The 20063-nt window shown below is 35.4% G+C and overlaps 1 non-coding gene across 1 annotated transcript; it reads right to left on the reverse strand.

Moving 5' to 3' along the window:
* Positions 1-10193: 10193 nt before the first annotated feature.
* On the reverse strand, positions 10194-10300 carry LOC124899064. Its single transcript, XR_007056203.1, has one exon. It is a non-coding gene; the product is annotated as a small nucleolar RNA R71 (small nucleolar RNA).
* Between the last annotated feature and the right edge of the window lie 9763 nt (positions 10301-20063).

Below are 20063 nucleotides of genomic sequence, written 5' to 3' on the forward strand. Positions count from 1 at the left end.
TGGTTAGCATGATCCTCCCCTTTCTTAGAATAATCCAAGATGTCATCAATAAAGACTATGACAAACAGATCTAGAAATTGAGAAACACCCTATTTATTAGGTCTATGAAAGCTGCGGGGGCATTAGTCAATCCGAAGGACATGACTAAAAATTCATAATAAACGTATCAAGCTTGGAAATTGTTTTGGGAATATCAGCCTCCCTAACCTTCAACTGATGATACCCTGAATGGAGGCCTATCTTGGAGAAAGAGTTAGCACCTTGAAGTTGATCAAGCAGATCATCAATTTTAGGAAGTGGGTATTTTTTTAATATTGACCTGGTTCATTTGATGATAATCTATACACATACGGAGGGAACAGTTTTTCTTACGCATGAAGAGTACCAAAATATCCAAGGAGAAACACTTGGATTAATAAAGCCTTTATCAAGGAGGTCTTTTAACAGCTCTTTTAACTCTTTCTGTTCGGCAGGGGCCATTCTGTATGGCGAAATTGAAATAGGATGAGTGTCCGACAATAAGTAAATACCGAAATCTATCTCCCTATCAGGTGGGATCCCCAGGAGATCATCAGGAAAAACTTTTGAGAACTTGTTAACTACAGGGATAGACTTGAGGGAAGAAATTTCAGCACTAGAATCTTTGACCTGAAATAGATGGTACAAACAACTATTTGATACAATTTTTTGAGATCTAAGGTAAGATATGAACTCCCCCCTAGGTGCTAAGGAATATCCCTCCCAATCTAACACTGGTTTATTTGAAAAGGAGAAAGTGATTTTTCGGGTTCTGTTGTCTAGTGTGGCATAACAGGAACAAAGCCAGTCCATCTCTAAAATAGAATCAAAGTCAACCATATCAAGCTTACAAGATCTAACATAGTATCACAATGACTGAAGGACATAAAACAATTTCTATACATCCTTCTAGCCATAATAGAGTCACAAATAGGAGTAGGGACAGAGAAAGGTTAAATAATATTTTCAGGCTCAAAACCAAAACTAACTGCCACATACGGGGTCACATGGGACAAGGCAAACTCAAGATCAACTATCACATATAAATAATGGGAGAAAATTTTAAACGTACTAGTAACAACGTTTGGTGAAGCCTTTGCATCCTAGAGGTTAGACATAGCATATAACTGGTTATGACCATTCCCAGTAGCTGAAGTAGTACCCTTGGGTGGCTGTGGGGCTGTAGAATTTTCTAGGGAATTAGTTCCCCTAACGTTATTTCTCGAGGGACAGTCCTGCTGAAGATGCCCCGGCCGACCACACGCATAACACACTTTACCATTAAAAAACCAATTCCCTGGATGATTCTTTCCACAATCACTGCAGTGAGGGTGTGACCTAAATGGCTAAGCCACACTCCCCTGGGAATAAGTACCCTGCACTCCCGCACTATTATAAGGATAAAAATTCTAAAATCATCGATCAACTGGAGGTCTGGGAACTGAGGCGCTGGCTGAAGACTGAGCATTACTCCAAAACTTTTTCTTTAACCACTTGTTACCCCAATTATTACCTCCTTGGAATTGGCTGTTGATCTGGTCTATGAACCTGGTCCTCTTGGCCTGCCTGTCTTTATCCCTTGCCTCTTCCAACCTTTTTTTGCTCCTCAACATGTTACATATGAGCGAATAACCTGGAGAAATCCATATCTCTATTCAACCTCGCTCCCTTGCATTCCAGCACCAGATCATTAAGAAAACGGATGTAAACTTCCTCATATGAGCTTTCATGTTACCTGATAATTCTGGAGCATACCTGGACAACTGATTAAACTTCAAGGTATACACCTTAACACTCATTTTTCCTTTCTTTAATTTTATAAATTGCTCAGCCTTTGATTCCCTCAATTCCTGGGGAAAGAAATGGTCTAGGAAAGCTTTCACAAACTAACCCCACAAAGAATGCTCAACATCAGTACCCTTTAAATCTTCCCATTCACTATACCACTGATTGGCCACATCTTTCAACTGATATAATGCCAACTCAACCCCTTCAACCTCATTCACATTCATAACTCTAAAAATTTTCTCCATTTTATAAATGACCACTTAGGTGTCCTCCTCAACCTTCGTGCCTGTGAATACTGGTGGGTTCAGCCTTATGAATTTATCAACCTATGTAACTTTTGAAGAACCAGACACAAAACCCACATCTTTAGACCGACAGGTCTAGTAGGCCACCAGTTGTGCAATCATATGGATGGACTGTCGGAACTCATCCTTCGAGACTTCTCTTTGAGAGAGATCAGGACAATTAACACTAGTCCGTGGATCCAAAGGTGGACTAGTTAAAACTGGAGAAACTACCGGAGTAGTAACAAACTCTAGGGTACGAACTCTATTACAGGTCCGCATCCCATGAGTGTGACAAAAATCCTCAGCTTGGGGGTTTGTTTTGTTAATCCTACAAGGAGGCATGATTAATTTTTTTGAAATAAAGGAATCATTGGTTAGAGGACATTCAAATTCTAAAACACATACTAAATTATGAATGATGGAGAGAGACATTCCTAAACGTCTTGTAGCCCCCTACTTATAAGTGTGGCATGCTACACACCCATAAAAATGATTCCACCTGACACGATTTCACAAACACCCTGGGACCATGAACTGTGCTCTAATACCAAGTTTTTCATACCCTAGATGAGGCCCTAGCTATGATGAGAATCCTGAACCTTGAAGACTCAAGCGCTCTTCACTATCTGGCAATCATGCACACATTCATATATTATAAATGAAAAATATTGAAGTACACATCAATACGGAATCATGGTCAATATTATAATTCAGTTGAACAAGTTGGAATAAAATCCTTAAATCTCTAATAAAATCTAACACCAGTCTGTAAAATCTCTAATATATCAAAGCCAAAATCTTGTCTAAAACTGGGACAGGGCCCCCAATTAGACCTTAAAATGGAAAGAAATAATAAAGTCTAATAATTAGGCCTTACTAAATAGAGAAGGCTCACCAACTGAAACTTCTTAAACACAAGTCTACTACTAAATGGGACCCCACCACTGTGCGTCAGATCCTAAAATATAAAGGGTTAATACATATATACTGGTATGCGAAACAACCCAAAAATAATATGCTTTTATACAAAATAGGTGAGAGCATTTTACAATAACAGTGAACATTAGGTAAGTAAAAATACATGCGCATATTTGTTAAATTTCAAATCAATTCTTGACAATCGTGACTCACTCTTTGTTATTCTTCTTAGCTAATCGAAACACCTTACAAATCTGGAATTCCACAGGCTATGCGAATCCTGTACTTGAATCAGCAGCTAAGCCTCCAGTCCAAGTAGCCACTAGGATCGGAGTGGTGATACCCCATGTGATCACACCACAGGTGGGGTCTGCTAATAAAATATCCTTTCATGTAGGATCATATATCATAATTCCCTCATTGAAAACTATGGTTTTCAGCGATGAGCCTTTGTACTCAAACGCCTTCTTCTGGTAACCTATAAGATCTCTTAAGCCCAACTTTTAGATCTTTAAAGTAAGCATGTTCATACTTTCAAAACATTCAACACTATCTTTTTAAGGCCATGAAATCATCGGTAAGTCATACCTTGACTTATAAGTCAATCAAATCACATCATATCATATCTGCAGCCTATTCATATATTATAATATTAATGACCACCCGTAGCTTTTAAACATCATATGATTCATGTAATAGGTTTTTATTTTAGTTTACATCAAACACACTCTCCTCTCAATAGTACAATCATAAGATGGTTATGTTACGCTTAAATTGTTCAAAACCCATAGAAATTGTTAATTTTGACATGATAAATGTTTTCTATTTGAAAACCCCCTCTCAACATGTCACAAACCATGTCACTCTACGATCATTAGTAATGGATTCACTCTCTAGTTTTCCTTGAGAAAATTCATGTATTTAAATAATCCACAATACTTGTTATAAAAGATATTATAAAGGAGAGGGAGTTTAGTCATTCATGCTCTCAATCAACTTTACAAAACATACGAAATCATATCTACATAGTTATAGGTCAATTTCCTTGAAGAATGGTTCAAGACAACATATATTTTATTCAAAACAATCCCACGATACTTACTTTTCAAAACAACATCAAAACCCTTCTTTATAAACATGATAAGGGATTTTTCAACTTTATAAAGCAGAGAAACTTCTGCCCATGGTTTTTATAGTAGTCCCAGATACCTTAGGTCTTTTAATTCAAAGAATGAAACCCTATCCTTGACTCTTTTCTTGATTATCTTGACTAAGAAGATGAATCCTTGAACTTTGTGAGGGAATTTTGGGTTTTGTTTTGAAGGAATTTGAGCAACTTTTGGCATACTATGCCTTAATCACAACTAAATTTCATGTTATGGCAGAGACATGATGAGGGAAAAAGACTAAAATACTCTCCTGAACCCAAGAATAATAATAAAATAAAATGGACACCCGATGTATTTAGCGATGCGATGCGTTGGTCCTACCAATGCGATTACGGATGCGACGCAATTAGATCACGTCGGTATTCTATTTTTCTCATCCAAACATGTCTCAAACATCGCCTAAAAAATCCAAAACTTCCCCGAGGCACCCCTTTTCACTTCTGAACATGAATCAACTTAAAAATCTGCATCTTGAGGTCAAAAAGATTGATTCAGAAATACTAAAAGTTTAGGAGCTTAAAATATGGCTAAGTCCTTTTGACACTTCGAAAATTTTGAGATAGTTAGCTCTTTAAGCATGCTACCAAGTGAGATATTAATTCAAGAATGCTACGTGGCATTACATTTCCTTTATGGTAAAAGAAGGGAATCAAGAACTACTATTTAGCCACCACAAGCTAGGCAAATTTCAATTTTTCAGCATAGAATATAGTGCTAGTATGGTATTGCTATGTCTTTCTATTTTTCATTTGCCTGAGAATCTATTCTAGATTGGAAACAAACAAAGTAACACAGGACATTAGTTGTATAGGGAATGTGTTTCTTACTCTAGTCACTTTATCTTTTTAGTAATCAATCAAAATTAGAATTTTTGGGGTTTAAAATCTTTATTTTAGTGTCTTCCTTCTCTTTTTTCCTTTGTTATTAACTCTATTAGCCACAAAATATTAAGTTAAAGAGTGTATTTGGGATATTGGAAAAGTTTTTGTGTAATCGGAGGCAAGAGAGAGCAACCAAGCTATTAAAAGATTTTTTGATATTGCACTTGGCATGGAAATTATGTTGAAGTTTTGGCATATGTTGTTATTCTCTCATCTTCCTTCTATGGTCATGTATCTCATTGTCTTCTAGTTACATTCTTCTCTGTTTATTCTTTGACTTTGGTATAACTTTACGGGGGATGTAACAAAATGTAGGGGAAACAAAAGGCAATACCAGAGTGAGTGCACTCGAGAATGATTCACCGTTTGGAGACAACTTTGAACCTGAAGAGCTGTCTTGTAGGTAGTAGTAGTAAAATCTTGGTTAGAAGGTTTTCATTGCCTTCATTTTTTCAGCACTAAGAAACATCTTACTATGTTTGTGTGAACCCATAGGTTATTAGATGTTATGATTTTCCGCGTAATGCTAAAAGACTTATATGAAGGGTTAGTTAGTAAAAACACACTTTTTTCTAGGAATGAGTAATTCATAAGGATGTGCCTAAGTTAACAATAAGCACATATATAGGAAGGGAGGGAGTAACATCTCGTTGTTGCTAAAATTATATGGAGAATTTAAGAAGGTTTATCTTTTTTGATTCCTCTATATCCTCATCTCTAACCCATTTGTTTCACTTTTATGTTCTTTTTTTTCTCCGTATTAATCCTCATTAATTGTCTCAACAGTCCAATATTATGTGTGATATATATTCTTATTTAGTGAACATCCATCTTACAAATAAGTAGTCAAAGTGTCAGATAGACATTCTCATGGAATGATTAAAGAGACAGTAAATAGGTCTTTCAGCAAGATGGTTGAATATTTTACTCAACAATATAGATTTGGAGTTTTTAGAGGGTCAATAACTGTCTGGAAATTTTTTTTTATAAGGGAGTTCAAAATACAAAAGAAGCAAGCACACAAACTCAACAAATGCAGTTCAATTTCTACTATTTATACATAAAAAGTTTACCCTTCATCCATCAATACTTTCCCACTACTGACTTGGCATATAGATTAAGAAACATTAAATGATCGGGATCATTTTTGATATAGTACGCTACCTACTAGATTGCCTAATTTAGCTTATTAATTACTTATGAGTGAAACTAGTTGCCTAATGTTTCAAATAATCTAAAGTGGTGTAAGAAAATAAGATAGGGATTTTCACGTGTAAAACACCTGACTTAAAAAGATGTGAAAAAACATGACCTATACATTTAAAAGATTTCACCCCAAACTTCACTAAACAACTTGTAGCCTCAACAAAAGACAAATTACAAGACATGTAATTTAGGAATTATAAACTTAACTCCTACTAATCAAAACTCACAAACCTCTCAAGGTATACGAAAAGTTTTTGTGTTCTACAACTTGCAGAAAATAATCCTAATTCTGTTTAAATTTCACTGAAGAGAGAATTACATCTATATTACACACAGGAACCAAACCGGATACATAGAAACTAAGACACCATACTTTCTATGTAATAGAACCAGGTTCAACTATGTGTTCTCCAAGTTGTGAACTTCTAAGTCAATTCGCCTATTGTCTTTTGGTTTGTTAGTGAGGAGTAACTATGGAAGTCACTCCCTCTTTTAAACACAATTCTCAAATTATTAATCTTAACATCAAACTTTTATCTCTAGTGAAACTCTCAACTCTTAAGAGTTTGGTGTGAAGTGAATCTCCTTCTCTAAGTAGAATTCTTTCTTCAACTCAACCTCAACCTCTGTTATCTTCAATTTTTGTAATCATACTTAATGTCTTCTATTCCATAAATGATGATTACTTTTGAGTTTATCAACTACAATAACTTATCTATTCCTTAATCCAAGTGCTCTTGTTCTCTTGTATTAGTGAACTCTTTATGGGATTTTAATCATTTGCCTGCATGTTAGTGAACCACCTGAATTAACATGTTTCACCAATTTTGTAAATCATTAAAATTTCATGAACTCCAAAAAATTTCCCCTTTTTGGTGATCATAAACCTCCTGTCATGTACAACTCCTACCTTTTTCTATATTCACTAATTTAAGATCTTTTTATCAAGAAATAGGTTTGTTATAAGTTATAAACACAACCTAAGTCTTCCCCATTTTGGCATCATCGAAAAGCACAGTCATAACATTATAAAGAAAAAAGTGCAATGCTAAACAAATCATGGCCACTAGGCTATCAATAAAAAAATCAGAGGAATATAATGTAATTAAACAATGCAAAATTCAAGACAAAAAAAGATGAGACATAGTCAAAAGAAAGGTGATTTCATTGATTTAGCAAGATAAGATCTACATTTGAGCAAGAAAAGAAAAACAACAAAAAAAAACTAGGCACTTCAACAATAAAAGGCTTAAAGGAATGTATTCCTAGGGAACTAAGATAATAGAGCTGAAGAGGTCAAAGTAATAGATGAACTCAGCTTTTTCAACTTACGAATGACCTTTGTATTGTCTGCCCTTTCCTTGGCAAGGTCTGCCTCTAAAGTATGATTTCTGGCCTGAAGAAGTTCCTTTTCTTGAGTATGATTCTGTTCCAACTCAACCAAGGTATCGTCCTATTCATTTTACCACTTTTGCATAGTTGTGTCAGCTTGCCTTATTGAACCTAGTAATGCAACACAGTTCAATCTACCAAAAATGTCCTTAGAGGTATGGGGATACAAAACCTGAGCTGGAACAACATAGTTCTCAAAAATAGAGGTCATGCAGAAACTATAAGGAAGATCATGATACTTTTTATCACCTTTCAAAAGAACCCAATTCATGTACTTTATATTGAGGATAGGTATATTAATATTTACTTTAATGCCAAGCAATTCCATGAGGGTCCACATAGTTGGATTTAGAGAACCTTTCATTTCTTGGTTTGATCATTTTATGGACCACATTAACGTAGAGTTAGTGGAGAGGGAACATCTCTTGTTTAAGCTCACATCGATATTAAAGCATGATCTTGGGCATATTTATATGTCTAATCACCTATATTTACCCATATTTAGACTTGTTCAGAGATAAAAAATGTGATATTCTGATTAAAGTCGAGCCATAAGTGTGTTCCTTATTTAATGGATATGATTAGTGTGTGCAGGATTAAATTTTGATAGAATTGAACATGATTAGACACATTAAGGAGATATGATGATGAAAGGAGAAATAAAGGCCTTGGAACATGACTTCAGAAGAAAATATGAAAGGAAAAAGCTCCAGAATTCTCTTTCAGGAAGTCACCACATGTCGCGGTGGAGGTGAAATAGGAAATTGTCACTATCCAGTACCTCACCACGATTCCACCACATCACGGTGAGTGTCCAATCCACAATTGTCACTAAACAGAGTCACACTGCAATTCCACTACTTCACAGTAAGAATGGAAATGAGAAGACTGCCGTGACGCAGTAAGAGGAAAAAGAGCATTTTTCACCTTAGCTATAAAAGTAAAAATTCAATACAATTTGGAGACACTTTGGGAATCATAGTAGCGGCGGAAAAAACACAAAATTCTATCTTTTAGGGTTCTTAAAATTTATTTTGAACTCCTTTACTTCAAGATTAATTCTTGGTATGATTAATTACTTATTTTTTATGTTGAATTCAAACATGAGTGGCTAAACACCCTTGTTCTGGGGTTCAGGCCAAGAACTTGATTACTCTTTGATATTCATTATCGCAATTTCTTGTTGGATTATCATATGAGTTGTTATTAATTTCTTTATCTTACTATTTTAATGAGTGGCTACTAGTAGAATAAATTTATATTTTTATTTGAATCCGAGAGGAGAATCATAGAATAAAATAAAGGAATTAATGAGAAAGGTTCTTATCCTTTTTAAAATAAGGAGTTTGAATTAGCACTTAGGATAAGGATATACCTAGGAGCCTTATTTAGATCAATTGCAAGAAGAAAGTTGTATGCATCAAGATAAATTGTTGCGTCTTGGTGGGAGTTGTAGTTGTAATATTCAGATAAGTACAAGATTTGAGGTCGGGAGAACAAAATCATACCATAAACCTTGCGAATCAATAACTTGATAACAAACTAGAATGTGATAAGAAGACAGAATTGTGTGATTATTAGATGTTACTCAACCCAAATTCTCATCATTACTATTTACAACTGTTGCGTTCTTTGCTATTGTCAAAAATTGCTATTTCTTATTTATTTACATTTTTGTTCACAATTTCAAAATCATCGTGATACTTTACAACACTTAATATATCATTCTCTAGAACTAAAATTTGTTAATTTGCTAATTGCTTAGTCTTCGTGGGAACGATATCTAACTATCTAAGTCACTATATTACTTGTATGATCACGTGTACTTACATGTGCAATTGAAGGCAATGAGGTTTTAGACCCGTTGCCGGGGACTAGCATAATTAGTAATTTGTTAAATTTTTGGTTTTTGATAATAAGTTTAAGTGTTAATGACTTGATCTTAGCGACTGAATATTTGCAGTTTTATCTAAATACAGGACTGGTGAGAGATAAAGAGTTGGTAGAGCCTTTTGCAGAAATAGAATTGATGTTTCAACAAAGAAGAAGATCTAAAAATCCCATTCAACAGGTTCAAATGGCTGGAAGAAGAGATCCTAATATGGTTGATCCAAATAATCGTGTTGATCCAAAAGCCAGACATGTCCCAGCTTCGATTATCCCAGCAGTTCTTGCTCAACTAGCTACTAGACCTGTTCACAAGGTGGCAATCCCACTCATGAACCATGCGACTAACAGTACTCGCAAGCCTGAGCTAGGTGGTCAGTTTGAATTAAAGCAGATATGGTGCAGTTACTGAATTTGGCAGGGAAATATTCTGTCCTTATGAATGAAGACCCACAGCAGCACATATAGACCTTCATGGAAATAAGCGATACTTATATTCCTATAATATTAGACTAACACTCTTCCCTTTTTATTTAATTGGGGAAGCGAAGTGGTGGTTACATGATGAACCACCACTCTCCATCACTTCTTGGGAAGATCTAGCTCAGAAGTTCCTTATTTGATTCTTTCCATCTGGAAAGACTACGCAATTGAGAAGCGAGATTCTGAGTTTTAGATAAAAAGAAGGATAGAATCTCTACCAAGCTTGGGAGTGATTTAAAAACACGCTCAGAAATTTCCCTCACCATCATCAGTCTAATGATGTTCTTATTCATACTTCCATTGTAAGGCTAAAGTGAAATACCAAGATTCTCTTGGATTCAGCAGTAGGTAGGGAAGCTCGTTGGATTACTTCTCTATTTACGGTAATTCCTTTGATGTATGATTATAGAATATAGATCGAGTCCTAGCTCATTATGAAGAGACAAATCCTACGCTGGATTGGGAAAATGCCACTTTTTGGTTAAGGAAGGAATAGTCCTTGGCAATAAGGTGTCATGTAGAGGACTGGGAGTAGACAAAGCCAAAATTGAAGTGATTGAAAAGATACAACTTCTAGTTACAGTGAAGGGAGTCTGAAGTTTCTTGGGGAATGCAAGCTTCTATAGATTTTTTATTCAAGATTTTTTGAAGATTGCAAGACCTATGCGTAAATTGTTAGAAAAAAAAAGCTAGGTTTGATTTTGGGGTTGATTGAAGCAAAAGTTCACAGAAGCACCCATCTTGATTTATCCTTGGGAATTGCCATTTGAACTAATGTGTAATGCCAGTGATGTAGTTGTGGGAGCAGTTTTTGTGCAGAGAAATACAAGGAATTTTGCTCTATTTATTATTCTAGTAAATTCTTGAAACATGGCCAAATAAATTACACAGTCATGGAAATGGAGATGTTAGCACTTGTTTATGCATTCGAGAAACTTAGATCATATTTGGTGGGAACTAAGGTAATTGTTCACACTGAACATGCAACCATCAAGTATTTCTTAAATAAAATGGATGCCAAGCCTCGATAGATCAGGTGAATTTTATTGCTGCAAGAATTTGACTTAGAGGATCGTGATCGAAAAGGAGAATAAAATCAAGTTGCAGACTATTTTTCAAGGCTATAGACTCATGAACATATTGCTAATGACTTTTTCCACGTTTAGGAAGAGTTTATGGATGAAAAATTATTGTCTCTTGGTGCGTGTGACCTTCCATGGTATGCAGATTTTGTGAACCTATTCGTGTGTGGGGTTTACCCTCTTGAAGCTACCACTCAACAAAGAAAGAAATTGTTTCATGATTCTCGTTCTTACATATGGGACGAGCCATATCTTTTCAAGTAGGGTCCTAATGGTATTGTACGAAGATAGGTTCCAGAAGCTGAATTTACATAAGTGCTACAAAAGTGCCATTCATCTCCTTGTGGTGGCCATCATAGGGGTGAACGAACTTCCCGAAAAGTCGTACAATCTAGTTTCTTTTGGACAAGATTGTTTAGAGATGTCGTGTCTTTCGTGAAGAGTTTAGATCAGTGCAAGAGTTTAGGTACAGTTTTAAGGTATCATGAGATGCCCCTAAATAATATTCTTGAAGTTGAAACATTCAATGTTTGGGGGATAGATTTTATGGGACTATTCCTACCATCCAATGGAAATTTATATATTCTTGTGGCAGTTGATTATGTATCTAAGTGGGTGGAATCCACAACTTTCCCACTAATGATGCTAGAGTGGTATTGAAATTTGTGAAGAAGGACAAATTCTCCCAGTTTGGCACTCCCAGAGCTATCATGTGTGATGGAGGTACATATTTCGTTAACACTTGGTTTGAGAATCTTTTAGATAAATATGGTGTTAGGCACTAGGTTTGCACTACGTACCATCCTCAAACAAGTGGTCAAGCTGAGGTATCCAACTGAGAGATAAAGTAGATACTACAGAAGAATGTTAATGGGCAATGGAAGGATTGGGCCAAAAGTTAGATAATGCATTGTGCGCGTATAGTACAACTTATAAGATACCCATAGGGACCTCCCCATATCGCTTGGTCTACAGTAAATCTTGCCATATGCCTATAGAGCTGGAACATCAAGCTTATTAGGCCATGAAAAACTGAATCTTGATATGAAGGCCGTGCGAGAGAAGAGATTGTTATAGCTTGTTGAACTTGATGATTTTTATCTCCATGCTTTTGAGAATGCCAAACTGTACAAGGAAAAGCCCAAGAAATGGAATGACATGCATATTCAAGATAGAGTGTTTGAACACGAACAATTTGGTTTGCTATACAATTCAAAGTTAAAGTTGTTTCCGAGTAAATTCGGATCTAAGTGGTCTAGAATTTTTTAGGTGGTGTGAATAACGCCTCATGGTGCAGTTGAATTGTGGAATAAAGAAAAGACTGAGAAGTTTTTTGTGAATGTAAAATGTGTGAAGCATTATTGGGCTGATCATGGAGATAAGAACAATGTGTCCATCACTTTTGCCGATAAGTGAGACCGAGCTAAGTCATTCTACGACGTAAACAAAGGTACTACATGGGTGGCTACCCATAAATGTAATGTAACAGCGTAGTTCTAATATGTATTTAGATTTTTAGAATAGAAAAAAAAGTAAAAATACAAAAAGATGAGTCATGCCACGACAAAAAATAAGGCGCTACGTGGGACGAAACCCACTGGTTCTTATGATTTTTTGTTGTTTGTGTTTAGTATGCAGGGATGAGAGTATTGAAATTGAGGATAATACCACATCCAAGGAGGCATTCAGTTTTACATTATTTAAGTTTTGTGCAACATCAGGTAAGAAAGTGGGTTGAAAAATGCAATAAAAATGTTGATTTTTATGTCACCGCATTGCAGTGAGATGACAATCCACAATTGTCAAATTCTAGTGGGTCATCGCGATAACACTGCATTATGGTGATGGATTAAAACACAAAAAAATTGCTAATTTAATGGTCACCGCATTGTGGTGAAGTCCCAAACCACAATTATCACTTTCCAAAACCTCACTGCGATTCCACCGTATCACAATGAGGGTAAAATGTGTAATTTTTTATAAATTAAATTGGGTTCAACCCGACCTGACCTATAAATACCCCTAAACCTTACAACCTCTTATTTTTTCTCTTTAACCGCTGCTTCTTAATCCCCTAACACAAAAAATTCTCTTTCAATTTTCCTCAATGCTCAATTCTTACCATTAACACGTAAGGCAAGTTTCAATTTTTTTAAATTTTATCTTTATCTTGATGAGAATTTTGGTATTATTGGCTAGAATAGGTTTAGTTGTGAATGATTCACTTGAGTGTAGTACCTCATGCCGCAATTATCATGAATTTATTATGAATTGTCAGTCATTTTGTTCATGATTATGTAATCCATTGTTAAATAAGTGTGTTATGATAATTTGATACATATTGGAATAAAGTGTGTTACGATATTTGTTTGGTGATGGGTGTTAGTATTGAGTTGGTGTACCTTGATTGATGTAAATATCTATGGTGGGGCGTGAGTTGCTTAAACTATGTATGTGTCCATGTGATTAAACTTTTGGGGGTATTGTGTTTTGTGCACATTTGTCAGGGTAGCAATCTTGTGGTAAATTATACATTTTGTCAAAGTGTACTCATTGTTTGAATTTGTTTAATATGGGAGGTGTCATATTACAAAGAAGGGAAGTCTGGGTACTTTACTTTGCAATAATGCACATTAAACTGAAGAAATAAGCGTGGGGTAAACCAACTGGTGCTAGGTTTGTGAGATATTGACTTTTAAATTCTTATCGATAGAAGGCATATAGAGTTGAAATAAGGGTAGAATTTGGGTTGAATATGCGTGATTGGGTCATTCCTGTAATAACTTGTACACTTTTCTCATCGACTCCTATTTTTTATATATAATATTGTTAATGAATGTGAAAATTTGAGAGTCGTCTGTAAGTGTATCACCTCGAATTAACTTGATGTAATAGATTAAGGGACATAACTGTGGATAGCTGTCAGTGATTGATTTTGTTAATGACTTACTAGGATCCTAAATATTTTTGGCATAACTATATTTGGCGATGATGTATTGAATAGGGGAAGTCTGAGTACCCCGTTCTTACATATGAGCAACTTAGTTAGCACCCATATGTGGGGTGACGTTGTCACTTGTCCAAAATCAGTTGTGGTTAGCATAATCTATGACATGGTTAATGATCTGTCTATTGCATGTTTTGAATCAGAGGAATTATGGATCGGACACAACTAGAACTCAAAGGGAAAGTTGGTACTTCTGAGCCAGCTAGAAAATGAAATAGGCAGCTCAAGAGGCAAATTGATAGAGTGCCCCATGCTCCACTAGTCTCGCATGGTCAAACACAGAGATTTAGGTTTAAGGCAATCAAGCAAGCAGACAATAAGTGTTACATCAAACATATACCTGAGGTGTTTATTATCGGGCTAGCCTGCAATGGGAAAACCCAAGTATGGTATATCATCTAGAATAACTGAACATGACTTTCATATTTTATCAGCCAACAGAGTTCCATTTGCGTCTCGTATGCGAGTTTTATGCCAATTTGGATCCACGGGACCCACTTCATGAAGTGAAAGTTCGGGATAAAGTGGTGAGATTTACAATAGAAGATATCAATAACTTGTTGGGGATACTCGAGGCAGATGGAAACCAGTTAAGGCAGATGATCATCACTGTAAACTATCTTCTTATCAAATATTTTCTTTGTGGTACTCGTTTGGCTGCTAGGAGGTCTAGACAGTGAGGCACGGGTCGTTACCCCTCATTACCATATGCACAGATGAACAAGGATGCTCGTATGTAGGGACACATTATGAACCATTGCATTATCCAAGGCAAACATATGAAAGAGGTTACACATGATTGGTTATGTTTGATTTATACTCTAATATGTGATGATGTTGAAATAAATGTGGGCCAGGTGATATTTTTTACTATGAAGAAAGTGCACTATATTGAGGGGTGTAGCTATGGCTTTGGGGGTTTGCTGACTCAATTTTTTAGGAGGCACCAAGTCGGGGAGGAGGAGTTAGATTATATACCTGTGGCAGATAGTGCCCTATTGATGTCTCCATATCTAGGAGCACAGTTGGGTTCTAAGGCCCAATTCTTACTATTGCAGAGCATCAAGCTCGAATTGATGAAATCACTGGGAGAATGTATAGCTTACAAATGCTGCAGCTGCGGGTTGGGGGAAGAGAAGCTATAAATAAAGAGATTCGTGCTGTAGATTTGGATTACCCCCTTGGACATCATGCTAGGACATTTCTAAGGATTGGGCTAGAGTTCGTTGAACCGTTAAATAATGATATACCTATAGATGAAGAAAGACAGGGGTAAGACTCGGATATAGAGTCTAATGATGATGAGCAGTCTGAGGATGGTGATGCAGATGTTGTTGATAGGGCAGAGGATGATAGTGATGATGCTAATACTGAATAGGATGATATGGTTGATGCCTCAGCAGGGAGTATCTAGCCACCTCACTATTTGAATTTAATTGTAAGAACTGGGACTATTCTTCATTTAAGTGTGGGGTGGTGTCTCACTTCTTATTCTTCTTCTACTTCTTCTCATTATCTCTGTATCTTGGTATTTTAGTTTGTGTTGGTTGGATAGTTTTTATCTTACTTTTCTTCTGTTTTGGGATGTTTTTATTTTTTGTCTTGTTGGATGTTATTAATATCTATTCGGAATATTATGACTATAATAATTAGTAAGTTTGAGGTATGGGTTATTGCAAGCCCTCAAGGCATTTTTCTCATATTTCTTTTAGTTTTAAGTGTTTGCTTTTATTATATATGCCCTCCTTGGATATATCAGTTTGAAGTATTTTATTTTCTCCATTCTTTGAAATTCTCCTCTTTACCCTCAAGGTAATTCAAAATAAATTGTCATAGCTAGTTGTCCTCCCCTATGATAGATAAATGATGACCTTCATTAGGGGAGTTAGTCTTTAGAAATTGAGAATTGATAAGAGTCCAATTATTACTTTTGATAAATGCTGGGCCATTTTTATAGTGACTTTGAACGAATTTGTTTTAAAACAAAAGAAAAAATGAAATATTTTTAGATGCTAAATCTTAATAGGTGTAATATAATTTGTTGGCTTAATGTTGAATTTGACAAAGAACAAAATCAGGAATCGTAAGGATCCGATTTGATTCCATGCATGCACCATGAGTGTGAGTGTTTGTTTTTATCTTACATGTATAGGAATGTCTAGAACTTTCCCTGTGTGTTTTCAAAGAGAAATAAAGGGTGTTGGGTGTATGAAGTGATTTAGGCATTTATTTATAGCCTAATTGTAAAGACTTTTTTTACCTACACTTATGCATGTCCATAGTAAACCCCTTTGAGCCTATAACCTGATTTTTTTTGTAGTCTTGTACTTAGCCTAATCCCTTATTTAATAGACCTTAATTTGATCCAAAACTCCTATGCGCTTTAGTATCAAAAAGTAATTGAGTAAGGAGTGTGAAATGAAGGAGGAAATATGTGAAAGTGAAGCCCCAAAATTGTAAGTTATTGGTGCATAAAATTGTGTGGTTGGGAGAGAAAGAAATTGTTCTAAAGGAAGTTCTTTTTTTTTTCCTAGTTGGGTTATAATGAACCTATTTTGGCCCTGGTTCGTTTCAGACAATGTGTAACTCAACTAAGACAAGTAGTTCTAGTTAAGGGTGGCTATTGTAGGGGTGCGTAACAGTAAATGGGTGTAAAGAAGAATGGGAAATTGAATCATGATATAAAAGAAAAATGTTCCCACCATAGTTTATGTTAATCTGCTTAATGATATTGGGGTGAAACAAATAATGTGTAAAGATAATAAAGTGATAGTTGGGTTGATATGATGTGATTTCAATTAAAGATTAACATGTATTAAAGCACTTAGGGAGATTAGTCACTATTTCTTAAATAGTTCCTACCTGTCACTTAGCCTACATTGTAACCATGAAAGACCTAATTGATCCTAAATTTCAATAGCCAACTATTAGTAGAGTATTACACTAAGGGCAGGCTTATGGTTCATTATCTATCATGTATGAATTCATTGCTGAGAGTGAATGATTGAATTTTGATATTCCCTTATGAGAAATAGTGGAATTTTGGGTGGTATGGGGAAACTTTCTTGTTGTGAGGGTGCATGATGATGAAAGTCTGGATTACTTAATGTGTTGTTTTATTTAGTGATTTGATTATGTTTTCCAACACATCACATGTCACTATTGAGATGATGATGTTTGAAATAAATTGTTCATCTGCATAAAAGTATTCTTGACATGTTTTGAGATGAAGAGTGATTGTTATAAATTGTAAGTGCCCAATGCAAGTATAGCTCTTAGGTTGTAATGTGAAGCTTAATTTGGTATCATGTTTGTGATTGTTTGAGGAAGAACAAGGTTCTAAGTGTGTGTAGGTGATCTTGGGCGTATTTATATGTCCAATCACCTATATTTACCTATATTTAGACTTGTTCTGAGATTGAAACGGTGTTATTCTAATTAAAGTCGATCCATAAGTGTGTTCCTTATTAAATAGAAATAATTACTGTGTGCGGGATTAAATTTTGATGGAATTGAACGTGATTTGATGCATTAAGGAGATATAACGATAAAAGGAGCAATGAAGGCCTTAGAACATGGCTTGGGAAGAAAATATGAAAGGAAAAAGCTCCAGAATTCTCTTTCAGGATGTCATCGCGTTGTGGTAAAGAGATAATCACTACTGCTCGTGTTTGGAAGCCCACTGCATCGTGGTGGAGGTGAAATGGGCAATTGTCACTATCCATAACCTCAACGCGATTCCACCGCATCGTGGTGAGGGTCCAATCCACAATTGTCACTAAATAGAGTCTCACCATGATTGCAATGCATCGCAGTGAGAATGGCGATGAGGAGGCTGTCGCAACGTAGTGAGAGAAAAATGTGGGTTTTTCAGCCTAGCTATAAAAGGAAAAATTCAATACAATTTGGGGACACTTTGGAAAGCATAGTAGGGCAAAAAAATACAAAATTCCCTTTTTAGGGTTCGTAAAATTTCTTTTGAACTTATTTACTTAGAGATTAATTCTTGGTATGATTATTTACAAATTTTTTATGTTGAATTAAAACATGAGTGGCTAAACACCCTTGTTCTGGGGTTGAGGCCAAGAACATGATTACTCTTTGATATTCTTTATTGTAATTTCTTATTGGATTATCATATGGATTGTTCTTAATTTCTTGAGCTTACTGTTTTGAAGAGTGGACACCATTAGAATAAATCTATATTTCAATTTGAATCCATGAGTAGAATCGGGGACTAGAACGAAGAAATTAAGGTCAAAAGTTCTTATCCTTTTATCAAATAAGGGGTTTGGATTAGCACATAGGATAGGGATATACTTAGGAGCCTTGTTTGGTTCAATTTTAAGAAAGAAGTTGTATGCATCTAGATGAATTATTTCATCTCTATAGGAGCTATAGTTTAAATATTCAGATAGATAAAAAATGTGAGGTCGGGAGACCAAGATCATACCATAAACTTTGCAAATCAATAACCCGATAACCAACTAGAATGCAACAGAAAGATAGAAATATATGATTGTTAGATGTGCCTCAACCCTGGAATTGTCATCATTACTGTTTACAACTGTTGCGTGCTTTGATGTTGCCAAAAATTGCTATATCTTATTTATTTATAGTTTTTTCACAATTTCAAAATCATTGTGATACTTTACAATAGTTAATATCTTCTTTTCTAGAACTAAAGTTGGTTAATTTGATAATTGCTTAGTCCTCGTGAAAACGATATCTGACTATCTAAGTCACTATATTACTTGTTCGATCACGTGCACTTACGTGTGTGTTTGAACGCAACAAATCAAATTGGGGTTTCTAGAGAATTTCCTAGTGATGGCCAATTCAGATGTCTTGTTATCTAGGGGAGGCTATTTAAACATGACATTGTGATCCCAACACCTATGCCAAATATTAATAAATACAAGCTACATCCTTAGCAACTAAGTGCATAGAGACACCACCCACAATACTGGTGAATAGATTACCTTTAGAAGTACTATTTGTACAGAAATCCTAGAACTCAGGCCAAACAAATTTACGTTAAGTCTCTCCTTGAAGAAATATGGAAGACCAGTCTTGGAACTAAATTTTTCTCAAGGGTATGGCCATTTCAGCTCCAACAAACAAAGTAATGACATGTCCTTGAATGAATGACTTTTTGTGGAAGTTTAAGACATGCTATAGATGTGAATTAATATGCTCGGAGGTGTCAATATCAGTAGAGGGAGGAACATCATCCTCAGTAGCTTCAAGATAAGAGGATGGAACATGTTGAGTGACATATTTTGAGGACTTGAATTTTGAAGACCTCAGCAAGAGATTAGAATTAGATGGAGGAGTTTGTGTAGTGTAAGAAAAAGGTTTCTTCTTTTTGCTCGCATTGAGAGCAGCCTCAAGAGTAGCAGTTTTTTGTCTCTTTCGATTTCTGGTGTGAGGGGTTCATCAAAAATAGCAAGCACACTTTCTTCAACATTGTTAGTCTTTTTATTTATGACCCTATAAACTTTACTTTAGTGAGAATATCCTATGAAGATTTCCTTATCATTTCTTGCATCAAATTTGTCTAGAATATCTTTTCTATTATTATGAATGAAACATTTACAACAAAAGGTTCTAAATTGAGAAATATTTGATTTTCTTCCATTAATTAATTTATAGGGAGTATTATCTAGTGTGGGTCTAATCTTGTATCTATTTACAATGTAACCATTAGTACTTATGGCCTTAGCCAAAATATTTTTTCCAACATTTCCTTCGAGCATCATTGTTTTAACCATATCTACAAAGGTCTTATTTTTCCATTCTACTACTCACGTATGTTGTGGTATTCTAGGCGTAGAGAAATTATGTTCTACACCATTTATTGAAGAAAATTCTAAAAATTTTGCATTTTCAAATTTTGTACCATGGTCTAATCTTATCTAAATCAAGGAACTGCCTGGCTTCAT

The sequence above is a fragment of the Capsicum annuum genome, chromosome 5 (assembly GCF_002878395.1).
Source record: "Capsicum annuum cultivar UCD-10X-F1 chromosome 5, UCD10Xv1.1, whole genome shotgun sequence".
In the NCBI taxonomy this organism is placed as follows: Eukaryota; Viridiplantae; Streptophyta; class Magnoliopsida; order Solanales; family Solanaceae; genus Capsicum; species Capsicum annuum.